This window comes from Nilaparvata lugens, chromosome 7, assembly GCF_014356525.2.
Source record: "Nilaparvata lugens isolate BPH chromosome 7, ASM1435652v1, whole genome shotgun sequence".
Taxonomy (NCBI): Eukaryota; Metazoa; Arthropoda; class Insecta; order Hemiptera; family Delphacidae; genus Nilaparvata; species Nilaparvata lugens.
The window spans coordinates 59,797,224-59,812,903 of NC_052510.1; the positions used below are offsets into that span (position 1 = coordinate 59,797,224).

Sequence of the window (15,680 nt, forward strand, 5' to 3'; positions counted from 1 at the left end):
GTTGTACATGACAAAATTGAAATCCCGACAACGTAAATAATCAGTGAAGTTAACTGTACAAGTTTACTTTTCTCGTATCTATGAGTGGAGTGATAATGGGAGATGATTTCTGATTCCATATTGGATTCAACCTTTTGAAGTTGAAACTTTCAAAGCTGGAATTTTTTTTTCAAACTAGAACTTTTAGGGCGGTTTCCGAGCTCAGGATTTTAGCTAGTCCCAGACTCTAAAAGCAATAGTCAGAAAATTGCTTTCCAAAAGGTCAGCTTTTATAATAGAGTCTTAGTTTTTATTTCTCAGTTCTATAATTGGAAACGTTTTTCCTTGACGGAATTAGACATTCCTGAATAATTCAAAATAGCTGAATTTACACTATTTTCTCTTTATTTATTTTGTGTTCAATTTTCTAGTTTTTTCGAGATTTAATTCAAACGTGACTATGACAATGACTGCGACTACGCCCCGTCTTGGAAAAACAAATTTCTGACTCCAGCTGTTGAAGTCTTGGACTCAGCTAAATCCCGAGCTCGGAAAACCGGCCCCTATGTTTTAAAATGTTCATGTTGAACTTTTAAGAGTGTTAAAAGCTTCTAAAAACCTTTACCTGTGAGGCAGAAGTATTATTATCTTATAGGTAATTTTTACTAAACATAACTTTATGATAATGTAAAAGCTATATTAAAAACTGCTGTAACTCTGTAACGCTTTAAAAAATTTGGTTGGGTCGCTGAATCCAAATCCGAATACTTTGAGAAAAGTAATGAGTTTATACTCTGAGCAAACGCGTCTGAAATTTGAGATCCCCTTGTGAAAGCCTTCGAGCTGCGACATATGAAATGATCTGAAATATGATCTCAGGAGACGGATTCTGCCGTGTGAAAATAGCCTAAGAAAACACGACGGCCTTGTTCAATCCCCCCACCATGACTTCTCAGTAGCTTGACCCTAACATTAACATGATCCTAGAAAGTAGTCTACACCTATGTTCACAGAATATTCAGAATATGTATCCTATTGAAAGAGTGGATGCATGCAAAAAAAAAACAACTTTCAAAGATCCATGTTCATCAAGCCTTCTGTTAACTGCAAGAGATATCTGTAGCTTTGTGAGTATCTTTGGGAGGCTCCTTTCCTTATATTATCTTTGAAATGCAACATTTGAAAAACTTCGTATATATGTCGACGCGCAATTAAAAAGGACATACCTGTTAAATTTCATCGAAATATATTGCCGTCTATCGGTGAATGCGCAACATATAAACATAGAGAAATGCACAGCCGTCGACATGAATCTTAGACCTCACTTCGCTCGGTCAATTATATACAGTGATGTCGGAGTAATGAGGGATTCCTTCTCTTTTCATATTATCCTTGAAATGCAAATTTGAAAAAACCTGTGTATTAATACATCGACGCGCGCAGTGAAAAAGGAATATTCTGCCAAATCTCATAGAATTCTATCAAACTTATCTAATATCATAGAATTTCTATATGATAGTCTATCATATCCATCTCTCCTTGGAACCAATCCTTAATTGAGAAACAGACTCTATTCTGGCCTGGATTGAATCAAGGTTTTGAAATGCCAAGTAATAAACCTAAACTGCCTGCAGGTATTAATATATAATACAATATCCATTACAGTTTCCTACCAATTCTAATACTGATCATTAACATTCAAATGAACATTCCAAGTATGGATATAGGCTAATTAGTACTGGATTCGAGAAAGTACACGTTGCACAGTGCCTCCCAACTGTAAATTCCGATGTGGTCCTCGACATTATTGCTTGTAGGTGAGGGAGTTACATAGAAACATTTTTTTGGAACCCCTGGTACATTGCGTTTTCGCTATTTGTGCTTATTTAAAAAAAATAGAGATTCCGGAAATGCTTATACATGAGCTTCCTGATAGTGATAGAGTACCGTACTCCATTTTATGTTGCATTGTTGAGAAACTTTCAGCTACCCAAATTAGATTATTTAATATATGAACTGGAAGGACTCACTACTCACACAACTCTGATTCCTCATTCTTTATCTTATCCAAGATACCCTTCATCAACCCTCCCTATCTGAGAAGTACACCTTTTCCAACTGTATTTGAGAAAGTATTAATTGAGATAGTCATTAGTATTGATGAGAAAACGTCAGATGTAAATGAGAATAGTCAATTGCATTTGAGAAGTCATCACTTGTAGTGAGAATAGTGAATTTTATCTGAAAAAGTATATTTTAACTTGAGAACAATAATGAATAGAATAGAACAGAACTTTATTTGCACTTCTTTCAACATTACAGAAAATGAAAATAATACCTCCAATTCAATTCAAACTCAACTAAATTTTACAAATAAATTGAACAAGCATTCTTTTCATCATAAATAAAAGTTCTTAGGCTTAGCCGAGGCGTCAGCCGACGTGATAGATTCTTTATTATACATTATACCATATTGAATAATTGTATGGTTCTTGTGATTCCATATTCACTCAATAAATATTTCTCCCTATCATTCCTATCCAATTCTCCTTTCTCATACCTAACTAATTCTCGTAATTATCATAACTAAACATTGTAACTCAACTTTTAAAAAGCATTCACACTCTTAAATTCACCCTCTTAAGGGACCTTGTATGCGTCAATGTGGCTGGACTTATAAAACATACAAACAACATAATTATTAACTTCACGAACAAAAACCAAAACTTTGAAATTTAAATAGAGTCACCTCTTACTTTGTACTCTACAAAAATAAAATTGAATTAAAATACAGTCAACTTTCATTAATTCATCAGTAATCTAAAAAAAGAGAAATAATATACAGAAACAAAAGAGAGAAAGAATAAATAAGTAAAACAACACCTCTTAAAAATCTTAGAATAATCAATCAATTAAGTCATCTGCATAGATCAAAGCACTACTTAATAATACATAAAGTCTTGCGGCTTCTCATGTTTATGATAAAATACTACTTTTATAGCTAATAACTCTAATAATAATCCTAAAAAGACTTTTCCACTTCAACATTAAAATGTACATTTCACAATATGCATAACAAGATATCAATAACAATAAAGAGGAAATGACTCTTATCGATTATAAACTCCTAAAAATTGAATTCCTTTATCAATTCTCGCCTGTATTCCACTGCCTCCCTCAATATCCTACTAGACTCGTCCAAAATTTTCCATTCAGATACTCAATTACTGTCTCTCTCTCTAGCATCGCCCCTCTCAGATATTTCTTTCTTATTTCACCCAAAATTGAACATTTACCGATGAAATGATAAGCATCTTCCGTTTCTCGGCTATTGCACATAGAACAGATACCTATCCCCTCATCTCTTTGCGGTGCGTGATTGAGCGATAATAGCCCAGAGGAGGCCCTTGAAAATCATCGAGGTAACATTCCGTTTGGACTCATCATTCATGTAATTTCTCGTTCCATCGTCAATTTTTACATCTGCGTAGATTCTGTGAAACTGTGACCGCTCTCTTCTCTCTAGCCACTTACTTTTAACTTTAGCTTTTATCTTCTCCATTACCCTCTCCCACGTTGCTTCCCACCCCCCCCAGAAATTTGCTGCTTGCCAGTTGTCCGCTGTTATCGGCAATTCAATATCAAACTCACTTAATATCCGTCTCCATTCAGAATACCAACCACACTTTTATCTTAAACAATGCCTTGCGATCAATGTTCGATATCGGTCGCCAGGTATCTCAAAAGAATTCAATACATATTTTATATGAACGCTCAAAGTATACAACCACAAAATTTCCTTTCCTGTCACTAAGTCTACTATATAATTTGGCGTATTACACGGTAGTCCAAATATTTTCTTGACAAACAACCTCAGAAATTTTTCTAGTTCTTCTCTCTCCGCATATCCCCATACCTGCGCCGCATATGTTACAACTGCTTTACTTATCGAATCAAAAATTCCTCATTTCATTGACAGAGGTGCTTCATCATTCAAAATGAGTCTTCGCCATACACTATTAATCCCAAATCTGGCAGCAAATCTGTAATCTTACATTTAAAATGTGCGGTTAGGGCAAGTCTTGATGAAAAAACAACTCGCAGGTATCTGTACTCATTCACTGTTTCAATAACTTCATTTCCATAGTACCACTTCTCTCTTTCTCCCAATCGTCCTCCTCTTCTGAAAACTACAATCTTGGATTTAGCCATGTTCACTGTGAGATTCCACCTTATGCAATATCCCTTTAACTTATTTATCATTGACTGCAGATGTCGAGGATTCTCAGACAACAATACCACGTCATCAGAATATAACAGCGAATTTATCAGCCTCTGCCCAACATAATATACCTCCACCAATAACATCACTCAAATCATTCAAAAATAGTGTGAATAGCAACGGGGAGAATACGCATCCCTGTTTTAATCCATTTCTGGTTTCAAAGTATTCTGTTAAGTTACCCTCCACGCCATGCCATACAGGAGACTTCGTATTCTATATAGACTCCTCAACATCGCAATAAATTTAGTCGACACTCCCAATTCACTCAGTTTAAAAAATAAAGCCTCTCTGTCCACACTATCGTAGCCCAAAAAGAAACAGTACAACTTCTTTGTAGGTCTATTCAACGTTTTCATTGCTATATTGAATAGAACAAAAATATTATCAGTAGCCGAATAAACTCTCCGAAAGCCACACTGATTCTCTTTAATAATCTTTTCTCTTTCCTCCCACAACTGCAACCTTCTCAGTAAAATAAATGAAAATACTTTAGCGACAGCATTTATAAAAGATATGGCTCTATAATTATTCACTTCATTAGTATCACCTTTTTTATGCAATGGAAATATATTGAACGTGGAAACCCTGTTGGTATCTGTCCACCTCTGACGATGGCATTGGAAAAAGTCAAAATAATCTCTTTGTAATTTTTTGACGCATTCTTGTAAAACTCAGCAGGAACTCTGTTATCACCTGGAGCCTTATTGTTGCGCATTGTCTTGAAGGCACTTTCCAATTCATTCATATCTATGTCTTTGTCAAGAGTTTGATCTTCAACATTCCTCGCCGCATAATATGTGACTACCCCGCAAACTGATCCAAACACTCGTCTGAAGTGTTCAACCCAATCCTCAGCACTCACAGTTCCCGAAATCTTGAACTCTCTACACTTGAATTTCTTTATCAGAGCCCACAAATCACTGGAATCCTTGACTCTTCTGAATTGTTCTTTTATATCGCTGTAATACGCTTGCCTTTTACTCTTACATAGCAGTTTGTATTCCTTTACTACCTTCATATAATTTTCTCTCACCTGCTCCGAATTTGATTTTCTAAACACATTCAATAGGCTGAACACTCGCTTTCTCATAACCGCACACTCTTTGTCGAACCACTTTTCTCTCCATCCTTCTCTCTTTCTATCAGGTTGGGGCACATAATTTGCAGCTCTATATACAAGATTATTTAATACTTCATAAGTATCCTCACTACTCTCGGGAAGACCATTTATTTCTCTACAAGCATTGGTGAGTTTAGATATATATTCATTCTTCCTCGCTTCCTTCCATTTCAACTTCGGTAAGAGTGGTAAAATTGTGCTCTCTCTTTCTAGAGTATCAGCCGTGATTAGCGTAGCTTCAATTGGGAAATGATCAGATAAAAATTCTGGCACAATAGAAAATTTTCCAACTATTTGCGCTAATTCGACAGCCATGCAACATAGATCTATTACGGAAGCCCCTCTGCCTATAAAAGTAAAGTCTCCCCACCTATCTCCCCACTTATCCTTCTATTCATAATGATGAAATTAAAAACCTCACAGAACTCCAATATTTTCTTACCTTTCATATTAATCACCTCATCCTTTGACTCTTGCTTATTACTCAGTGCATTTCCCAATTCTATTACATCTGTTAATTCCGACATGTCCTGTCCATTTCCTATTCTACCGTTAAAATCTCCAATTAAAATCATATTATTTCTATTATGCTCTTGCACTATCATAAACTCCCATAATGTATTGAATTCTCTCTCCCATTCCATGTCTCCTCCACCACTCAGGTAAATTGGAACTATATAATATTCATCCCGTTGTCCTGCATTCATGTGAATAACTTTCCTCTCAAGCGCATCGATTACCTTACAAAAACTCTCTATTCTTTTACTAATTTCTATTAACTTTCCTCCCTTTGCTCTACCTCAGTTTGATTCTCCAACTGCGAATTCCCAGTATAAATTGTAATCTGGAAAACAGTTTTCAAAATACAATTGCTTTCCTCTTTCAACAAACGTCTCCAATAGTACAAAAACATCATAATTACAAATAAAATTATATACTTGAACAATCTTACCACTTAATCCAGCCACATTGTACGCTACTATACTCAACTGTCCCTTCTCACACGGACTGACGGCGTTATCTCAGCGGTTGCGGTCTTCGTCCTCGCCGCCTCGCTCCTCCTCATCACACATGCTCCGCTCACGGCCCGCATCACACTCTCATCGAACATGCTCCCGATCTTCTGCAGCCCATCCTCTCCCTCCGAGACCAGTCCATTCTCCTCATCCAGCGTGAAAACCCGACTATTCACGATTAAACGATCCACTTCAACCGATACTCTCCTCTCACTCCCGGAACTTGTTTCTTCAACTCGCCAAGCACCCGGAAAAGCTTTGATCGTCGTTTTCTTGTGTCGAAAGCAAAGTCTTTATGAATCACAAACTGTGTACCCTTCAGCTTCCTACTGTTTCTCGTGATGAAATGGATGTCCTGATCGTCCGGAAAATGCGCAATGATTGGCCCGTTATTATTTTCTTGCCCAATGCATGTGCTCGATTAACCCAGGTACCTGCTCGTGCCCCCAATGACTCACACAAAGTCTTTGACAGTTCTCACGTAATCCACTGTTGCACATTCATATTTCAGCCCGCGAAAAATTATATTGTTCCTTCTCGATCTATTTTCAAAATTTTCCATCTTCCTGATTATGAGATTATTCTGAATTTTTTGAGCAACAATTTGATTTCTTAACTGTTAATTCTCGACAGAGAGTTTATTCACTTTTTCAATTAGACCATTTAAATCCACCTTTGTAGCTAGCAGCGCGAGTTTTTCATCCATAGCCTTACTAAACCGCTTTTCAAAACGGTCAAATAGTGATTCAATAAAGTCTGAGTTCACATTACCGGAAGCTTTAACACTTGGGTCTGGAGCACGCTTTTTCTGTTCCATCTCTTCGAGCTCAGGCGAACTTTTAGCACGAGGACTCTTCTTAGCACTATCGTCCGGTGAAAAGTATTGTTAGATACTGTTCTTATTCATTCAGCTTCGAATATTTCGATTCACTTGAGAACAATTTCACAAATAAAAAACAAATTGATAATTCATTTATTACGAAAGAACTTTTAGCTCTAGGTCTCTTTTTAGCACTACCGTCTGGTGGATACTGTTTTTATTAATTTAAACTTTGAATATTTCGATTCACTTGAAAACAATTTCACAAATAAATAACAAATTGATAATTCAATTTATTACGAAAGAACGTTTAAGGTTAAACATGCACTAAATGAACCGATTAAGCACGACCCGTCCGGAAACTTGAGATAAGAGAGCAAAACAATTCTGCGACCGCTCCGTTCAACAGCTCACTATCAACTTCTAATTTGAGAACATACGATTTGAAATCGAAAAGTTGTCAGTTGTAATTGGGGAATGATTTAAAAAAACCAATACTTCTATTTTCCATAACTGTACTCATAAAAAATAATATGATAATATATTTTATATTCAATGAAACGTTTAGTTTTTAAATAAAAAAATATTTTTGAGCCCCAAAATCCATTGGAGAGTTACCGAATTGCTTGATCAAGAGATTCAATTGATTGATGATAAAGTTCAATTGCGCCGTGAACATAGAGAATTTGATCTTCATCAAGTTCAAATGTTTGGAGACAAAAGTCGTGTTGCCAATACATACATAGAAATGATTCTCATTAATCATTCGTGAACAGTACAGGGGAAATAATTTTCACAATTGAAAATAATAATTTCACACATACAAAGCCTATGGAATACTGTGTACGTAAGTACAGTATCCTTTCCTGCTCAAATCAAACCTGTACTGTAGGCTACAGAAGAGTCACGACATGTCAATTGGAAAATTTTCTCATTTTCAAATGTCTGCTCATGATATGATATCTTCTCATTTACATTTGACGATTTCTCAAATACAATTCACTACTCTCAATTACATGTGTGATGACTTCCTAAATACAATTGACTATTCTCATTTAGGCTACATCTGACATTCTCTCAATTACAAGTGACTATTCTCAAATACAATTGATACTTTCTCAAATTAACTTTTTACTTTCTCAAATAAAATTGGAAAAGGTGTTGTGACTACTATTTTTTTTTTTCAAGCAGGGTATGATTACTAAATCTTTTCTCCGGAACAACGTCTTTTCACAAAAAGTGAGCATGCCGTACACAAGTAAAATATTCAATCCAAGGTTTACAAGAGAGTTTTTGCAAGGATTGACAGACACAGAAGAAAATGTCAATATGGAGAGAAACTAAGAGACAAATTTCATTTTATCATAGGCTATCCTGATCTTGAGATACAATGTTAGGTTAGCAAAGTTTGAGGCATCCGCTTCTCTAAAACAGTAAGTGAATTCTCAGTGAAGCCTGTTCAAGAATATAAACTTACTGACGTGCTATTCTTGAATCTTAACAAGCCTCCCATTCGCATCATTCTAGCAATAACCCAAATTCAATGCGGAAAATTCTCGGGAAATTGTGTTACCAAGTCACCATTGATTGTGATGAACCTAATTTGGCGTTGAATTGTAGAGGATTTTATTCTCTTGGAAACAGTTCTGGATTTTTTCACTATGAAAGGTTTTTGAGTTATATGGAGAAAAAACAGGTATTTTTAACACTGTAAGGTTAGCAGAGGGTATTTTTTGTGAAGAATCATTTTCAGACTATTTGTACCAAATAACTAAAAAATCAGTACCACAATACATTCTGGCAGCATGTTTCCTCGCTCCCTTCTCATGTCTCAAGTGAATGAACAGAAAAATAAACTATGAATTCGCTAAGCTGTGACTCAATGAGTCTGAACGAAAAAGGATATAAGTTGCTGATTCGAAAATTCACGGCAAGCCCCATAGCAAACCAGTTACTTCGAACAGTGAAGGAGACAATAGAGATATGCAGGGATATGCAAGTACCCCGCATTGTATGCTCAATCCGTAAATGAGTTTTGTGTAAGTGTGTATTAGCGATCGTAGCACAACGTGGTGGCAATTTAGGAAACTGGAGTGTATCCCAATTAGGTGGAGTACTAACAAAATGGGGAGATTTTTTTTTATTACGTTTTTACATGGTTTTAAGCATGTAGAAGTGATTTTTACTAAAATTGAGCAGTGACACTACGGGGTCTCCCCTTAGTGTACACACCTCCCCTTAATGTGCTGTGTATACTTGATTGTCTCCCCGTATTATACCTTGTTCCAACACACACACACACACACACACACACCACACACACACACACACACACACACCACAACACACACACACACACACACACACACCACAACACACACACACACACCACAACACACACACACACACACACACACACACACACACACAACACACACACACACACACACACACACACACACACACACATACAGACCAATACCCAAAATCCACTTTTTTGGACTCAGGGTACCTTGAAACGTATAGAAATTTAGAAATTGGGGTACCTTAATTTTTTTTGGAAAGCAATACTTTCCTTACCTATGGTAATAGGGCAAGGAAAGTAATATTTGTCAGCCCGGGAAAATTATTACAGCATTTAATAACTATCAATTCATTAGCATTTGAATAATTGCAATATTTCAGTAATTTCCATCTGTAGTGTGAATAATCTGTTCAATTTTGAGTCCGTTTGATGGCCGTTTTAAGTTAATAAAGCAAGTAAAAGAGTTGTGGAACGTTGTTCACTGGTGTGGATAGCGCTATCTCTTTCTCGCTTTGCTCTGTTGCTAGATCGTTTTTCAACAATGTAAAAATATAGTCAATTAACAAAATATTTGATCTTGATGATGAAAATTCATTATGAAATCATTGAAAAAAAAATTGTTTTGCTTTATAAAATATAACTGATTATTTTAAACGAGAATGAACAATTAATATATCAATAAACCTGTATCAGCTACCTTCTATACAAGAGAGAGGATCGGCAACCTTGTTTTCCTATCTTTCTCCACTGTCATTATAGCGTGGACTTCACTCATAAATTCATACATTACATATTTTTTTCATATATTTTCAATAATATAACAATATTCAGTGTTTACAAAAATGATACCTCACTATATAATATATGTGTCGAGGTTATCATCAAATTAATACTAATTTATGCTACAACAGATAATACAAAAATTCCAAAAATCTAAAACTATATCTATTACCCTAAGCATCACCTAGTACAAAGATACTAAACCGAGGTACTATTTTCTACATATAAATTACCTTATTTAAAAAGAATACTGCTTAAATCTAAATCCTACTTACTATTAGTTCCTCACTACTTTGTATCCCAATACTGAATAACCATGTCTAATTTTCCTTTTGAACCTATTGAAATTTTCCTCTCCTTTGATTTCTAATGGTATTCTATTAGATATTTTAGGCCCTAAATATCCTAGTGATCTTTGCCCAAACGCTGTATTCATTCTTGGTACTTCTTGATTGTAACGTTCTCTTATTCTAGTATTATGGCTATGATTTATGATATGGTTCCTATTTTGATGTTTTTTCATATACCCTAATAACAACAATATTAGTGTTATTAATATTAATAGGCAATATTAGTATTGCCTAACGCTGAGTACTCTATTTTCTATAAATAATTCTACAGTTGAAAACTGGATTTCCCTGTTTCCCATTATTTTCAAAATGCGTTTTTGAGTTTTAAATAATGGATCTATAAAACTGAAGTTAGCTGCACCCCAAACTAACAGACCGTACCTTAAAAGAGATTCAACTAATGTTAAGTATACAGTTTTTAACATTTCTTTGTCTATGATACGCCTTAATTGATAGAATTTGTATATAAGCTTCCTTATTTTGGCAGTTGTATATGTTATGTGTTTGTTCCATTTCAATGAATCATCTACTATTATTCCTAAATACTTTATATTGTCAGAGCGTTCTATTAGTGGGCAATTACAATTATTGTTACAATTTCTATCACAATTATGGAGCTTCATTGTTGTCATGTGTGGTTTTGTGCTATTGTTAAAGAAAAAGCTAAAAATTTTGTTTTTTCTGAATTCAATGACAATAAGTTATTTCTTAACCAACTAGTGATTTTTGTGAGTTCTATCTCTGCTGTTTGGAACACTTCTTCCCAGTTTTTTCCTTGAAAAAGGAGTGCTGTATCGTCAGCAAAGGCTATAACTCTACCTTGAATTTGAATGGAGCACAACTCATTTGCAAAGATCAAATACAAAATTGGTCCTAAAACTGTTCCTTGAGGTATTCCAAACTTCATGGAACCCTCTGCACTCATATGGTTCTCAACCTTTGTTTTTTGCTGTCGATTGCTGAGGTAGGATCTGAACCATTCAAGTGGCACTCCTCTTATACCTATTGCCTCAAGCTTTTTTATTAATAAGTCATGGGAAACAGAGTCGAAGGCCTTTGCTAAATCTAAAAATACTGCTAGACATTTATTCTTTTCCTCTAAATTGCTAGTTACAAATTTTGATAATTCTAGTACAGCTAATTCTGTACTTATACCTTTGCAGAAGCCAAATTGGTTAGGAGAAAGAATATTATTAATTTCTAAAAAGCTTATTAATCTTGATTTAACTAGTTTTTCTAAAATTTTTGATACATTGCTAATCAGTGAAATAGGTCTATAATTACTAATAATTAGTTTATCGCCTGCTTTATGTATAGGTCTGACACAGATTTGCTTCATTGCTCTTGGAAAAGTACCATATAACAAGCTCAGATTAAAAATATGAGTTAAAGGCTTAGAAATTAAATCTTTTATTCCTTTCAAGGTCCTGTTATCTAATCCATCTAGGCCTGGTGCACTATTGGTGTGTAAAGAATCAATTGTGTTTATTATTTCCTTTTCATCTATGGGGAAAAGAAACATATTATTCTGTACATGCAATTCTGGTACATTATCTGCTATAATTTCGTTAATATTTTTATTCAGAGTCTCAGATATTTTGTTAGCCATACTCTCTCCAATATTAACAAAGAAATTATTTACATGACTCAATAGTTCTCTAGGATTATCTTTCAGTGTGACTATGTCACCATTAATTTTCAAAGCATTCAGTTGTATATCCTTTTTCTGATCTGAATCTGTAGCATCCTTGATTATTTTCCATGTCTTCCTTACATCATTGTTTGCTTCATTTAGTTGCATCTTGAAATAATTTTCTTTTGTAGTTTGGATGAGTGACGTCAGTGTATTTCTGTATCTTCGGTAGTAGTTAGCGAGTTCTCCGTTCTCTGGGTCCAGCTTCCTTCTTCTATTTAGAGAATCCCTTGTTCTTATAGCTGAGATAAGTCCTCGTGTTATCCATGGTTTTATGCTCTTGATCCTCTTCTTTTGTCTGTAATGATGTGTATTGCTCTCCATATGTTTTTGTAGAATTTCTAGGAACTTTTCGTAAGCTGAGTCTGTGTTATTTGACTCAAAAACCTCCGTCCATTGTTCCACTCGCAGTCCTCTTCTCAAGCCGTTCAAGTTGACAGATTTACAGTTAGTTGAGAGTTGACAGTTAGTTGAGCTCTGTTCATCCCCATTTGTTCTGTCTAACTGATGTTCTTCCAGTCCAAGAATTGTAATGAAGTGGTCTGTGATACTCGAGTGATACACGATTGGATGGATTTTACTTTTACAGTTGGTCAACATATGATCCAAACAAGAAGACGTTCCCGCTGTTACTCTGGTAGCCTTTTTAATGCAGTTCTTCAAACCGTGTTCACTCAATAAGTCGTAATAATCATCAAGTTGATAATGCTGATGTGGCTGTAGCGTATTAATGTTGAAGTCTCCTGCGCAAATAATAAGTTGACCTCTCAGTCTACCAAGCACTGTTTCAAAGTCCTCTAAAAACTCTGTTATGCTGGCGTAGGAAGGTGATCTGTACACTGCTAATATATCTCTCCTTTGATGTTTGAAGTCGTAGATGAAGAACGTTGGCCTGTCTGATATTTAGTTCTACCGATTGTACATTGAGATTTTCCTTTGCATATACAATTACTCCATCATTTTGAGTACGATTATTCAAAGAGTGAAAAATATTGTAGTCCTTCAGTTGCTTCTGTGTATAATCTCTTTTGATCCAGCATTCTGTTAGTATTATTATATCGAAATCATGGGACATATCCTGTAGTTGAATCATCAGGTCATCGAAGTTCTTCCTAATACTTCTGATATTGAGAGAAAATACAGTTATATTAGAGTGTTGAAGAGCAACTTGGAGTTGTTGTTTATCCTCAATCACACTGTCCTCTATCTCATCCACGGAATCAAGTTCATTTGCCACATCCAGCACGTTGTTATCACTCATCATCATGTTTATTCATACGCACCCCTCCATGCTTGTTCTCCTCTATTTTCCTCTGCCATCTCATTATATATTTATCATCAAAGCTTAATGTGTTTTTTATAAGCAATGATATGAGATCATTCTCCGCTGTTGTTAGATAGTTGAAACTATGAGTGTGCCTACTGAGTGCTACAATCACATGACTTTCACTGTTATAGATCTCTAGATCCTTTGAATTTGTCCTCACTAGAATAACATTTCTATAAGTAAGACCTTGTGCTTCGTGTATCGTGTGAATTTTTATTGTTTTATCAATCCGGTCACCTAGTAACTCTTGAATAGTTTTTTTCTCATTCTGCGTGTATGTTAATACAAGTGTTTCTGGATCAAGCTGTGGAAGACCGCCGTTAAAGATGGTCTTCCTAATTGAGCGAAGAGTTCCACTAGTTGTTTCAATTTTACCATAGAATTTGGATAGTGCGCAGCATACATCGATCGGACATCTTCTAGTTAAAGTCACTTTCCGTGTGGACTCACAAAAAACTGAAGGATGAGACCATCTAACTTTCAGTCAACTCCTTTCGATGTAAGGAATCTGTTTAGAATCACCAAGTAGGAAAACTTCGGAGCATCCTGATAATTTCGCAATGAAACCAATGTAGCCAGCATGCATCAGTACAGCCTCATCTATAAAGACACGATGATATTTCTTGCCCACTCCATTTATAATGAAAGATGAAACGGTTCTGTAATCTGATCTTATTATCTTTCTACAGTAATCCTTACCGTACTTATGAATGACAGCCTCTCTGATGTCTTTGATTCCTGCTCTTGTTTGACTGAGAACTAAATCTATTCCTGGTTTATGCTGGTTCAGTATTTCAAACGTCTTTCCACACCCTGGCACACCATCTATCCACGTAATATTATCACTAAAGACTATGTGCCGGTTGCACGAAAGCCGGTTGAATTTTAATCGTGATTAATTCCACGAGAAATACTCAGAAGACATCTTATCAGATGGCCTTCTCTGATTGGTTCTCGTGAAATTAATCACGGTTAAAATTTAACCGGCTTTTGTACGATCGGGCCCATAAGGTATGCAAACAGATGACTGTTTAATGGTAACCTCACTGAAATGGGTTCCAAAAAGGTGTCATGTCAAGTAGGCCTAAATATATGCTACATCTGTTTATCATGTCTTACCTATATTAATGGTGTCATGGAGGTTGATTAAAATATCTTGAGTAGTTTCAAAATAATAGAAAAATGACCCATTTGACCCAACACAAAGCTCGGCTAAAGTTATTGCAAGTTCCACTTCAATCTGTCAGTATTGCTCATAAGTAGCATCAACGCTTTCCATTCAAACAATGCTGACAACCTCACTAAAGCAGGCTAAAAATAGATTTACCGACCACTTATAGACGGACGGAATTTTATTTCCAGTTTTGCGTGCATTTCGAGGTCGTTTCAACACGCGATTGCATGACTCGACCTGCATCTACTGCGTAGTTACGACTCAGTTCAGTGGTCTCTCTAAATCAACTGAGCTTAAACTCACTGAAAATCACTAAATTTTAGCTGAAATTAACTGAAATTTTAGCTGAAAATCACTAAAATCGCAATATTTTGTCGCTTAAGGCTGATTGCACTTGAAGACTTGAGTATTATTCAATTGATTTTTAACATACAGAGTGTTTACAATACTCTAGGCATTGTTCCTGGGTAGAAAACATATCTAAATATCATATTTAAATTGTCCGGAAGTCTTCAGTTACTCACACAGCGGCCATTTTGCTATTTTCACTTGATATTTTTTTTCTAAATAATGGTTGAACAAACGAAATTGAAACTTCTCTCAATCATTCACAGCAACTAAACAAAGCTAGTAAAAAAATTATGATATTTTTTTTAATTCAAAAAACAAAGTGGCGACCATTTAAAATGTTGTTTCTTAAATAGTTCAGAAACCGTTGGTTTTACAAAAACTTTATTATTATAACTTTTTTTGATAAATTTAATTGCCTATCGATTGGTACCAAATTTTCAAGATTGGACTAATATTAACTGAGATATGGCAGCTTTACAG

General features: G+C 35.3%; 1 protein-coding gene across 1 annotated transcript in view; it reads right to left on the minus strand.

Annotated features, from left to right (window-relative positions):
• The window catches only part of LOC120352237 (retinal homeobox protein Rx-A-like), a 60,675-nt gene that overhangs the window by 18,957 nt on the left and 26,038 nt on the right, over positions 1-15,680 (minus strand). The gene's annotated exons all lie outside the window — the stretch shown is intronic.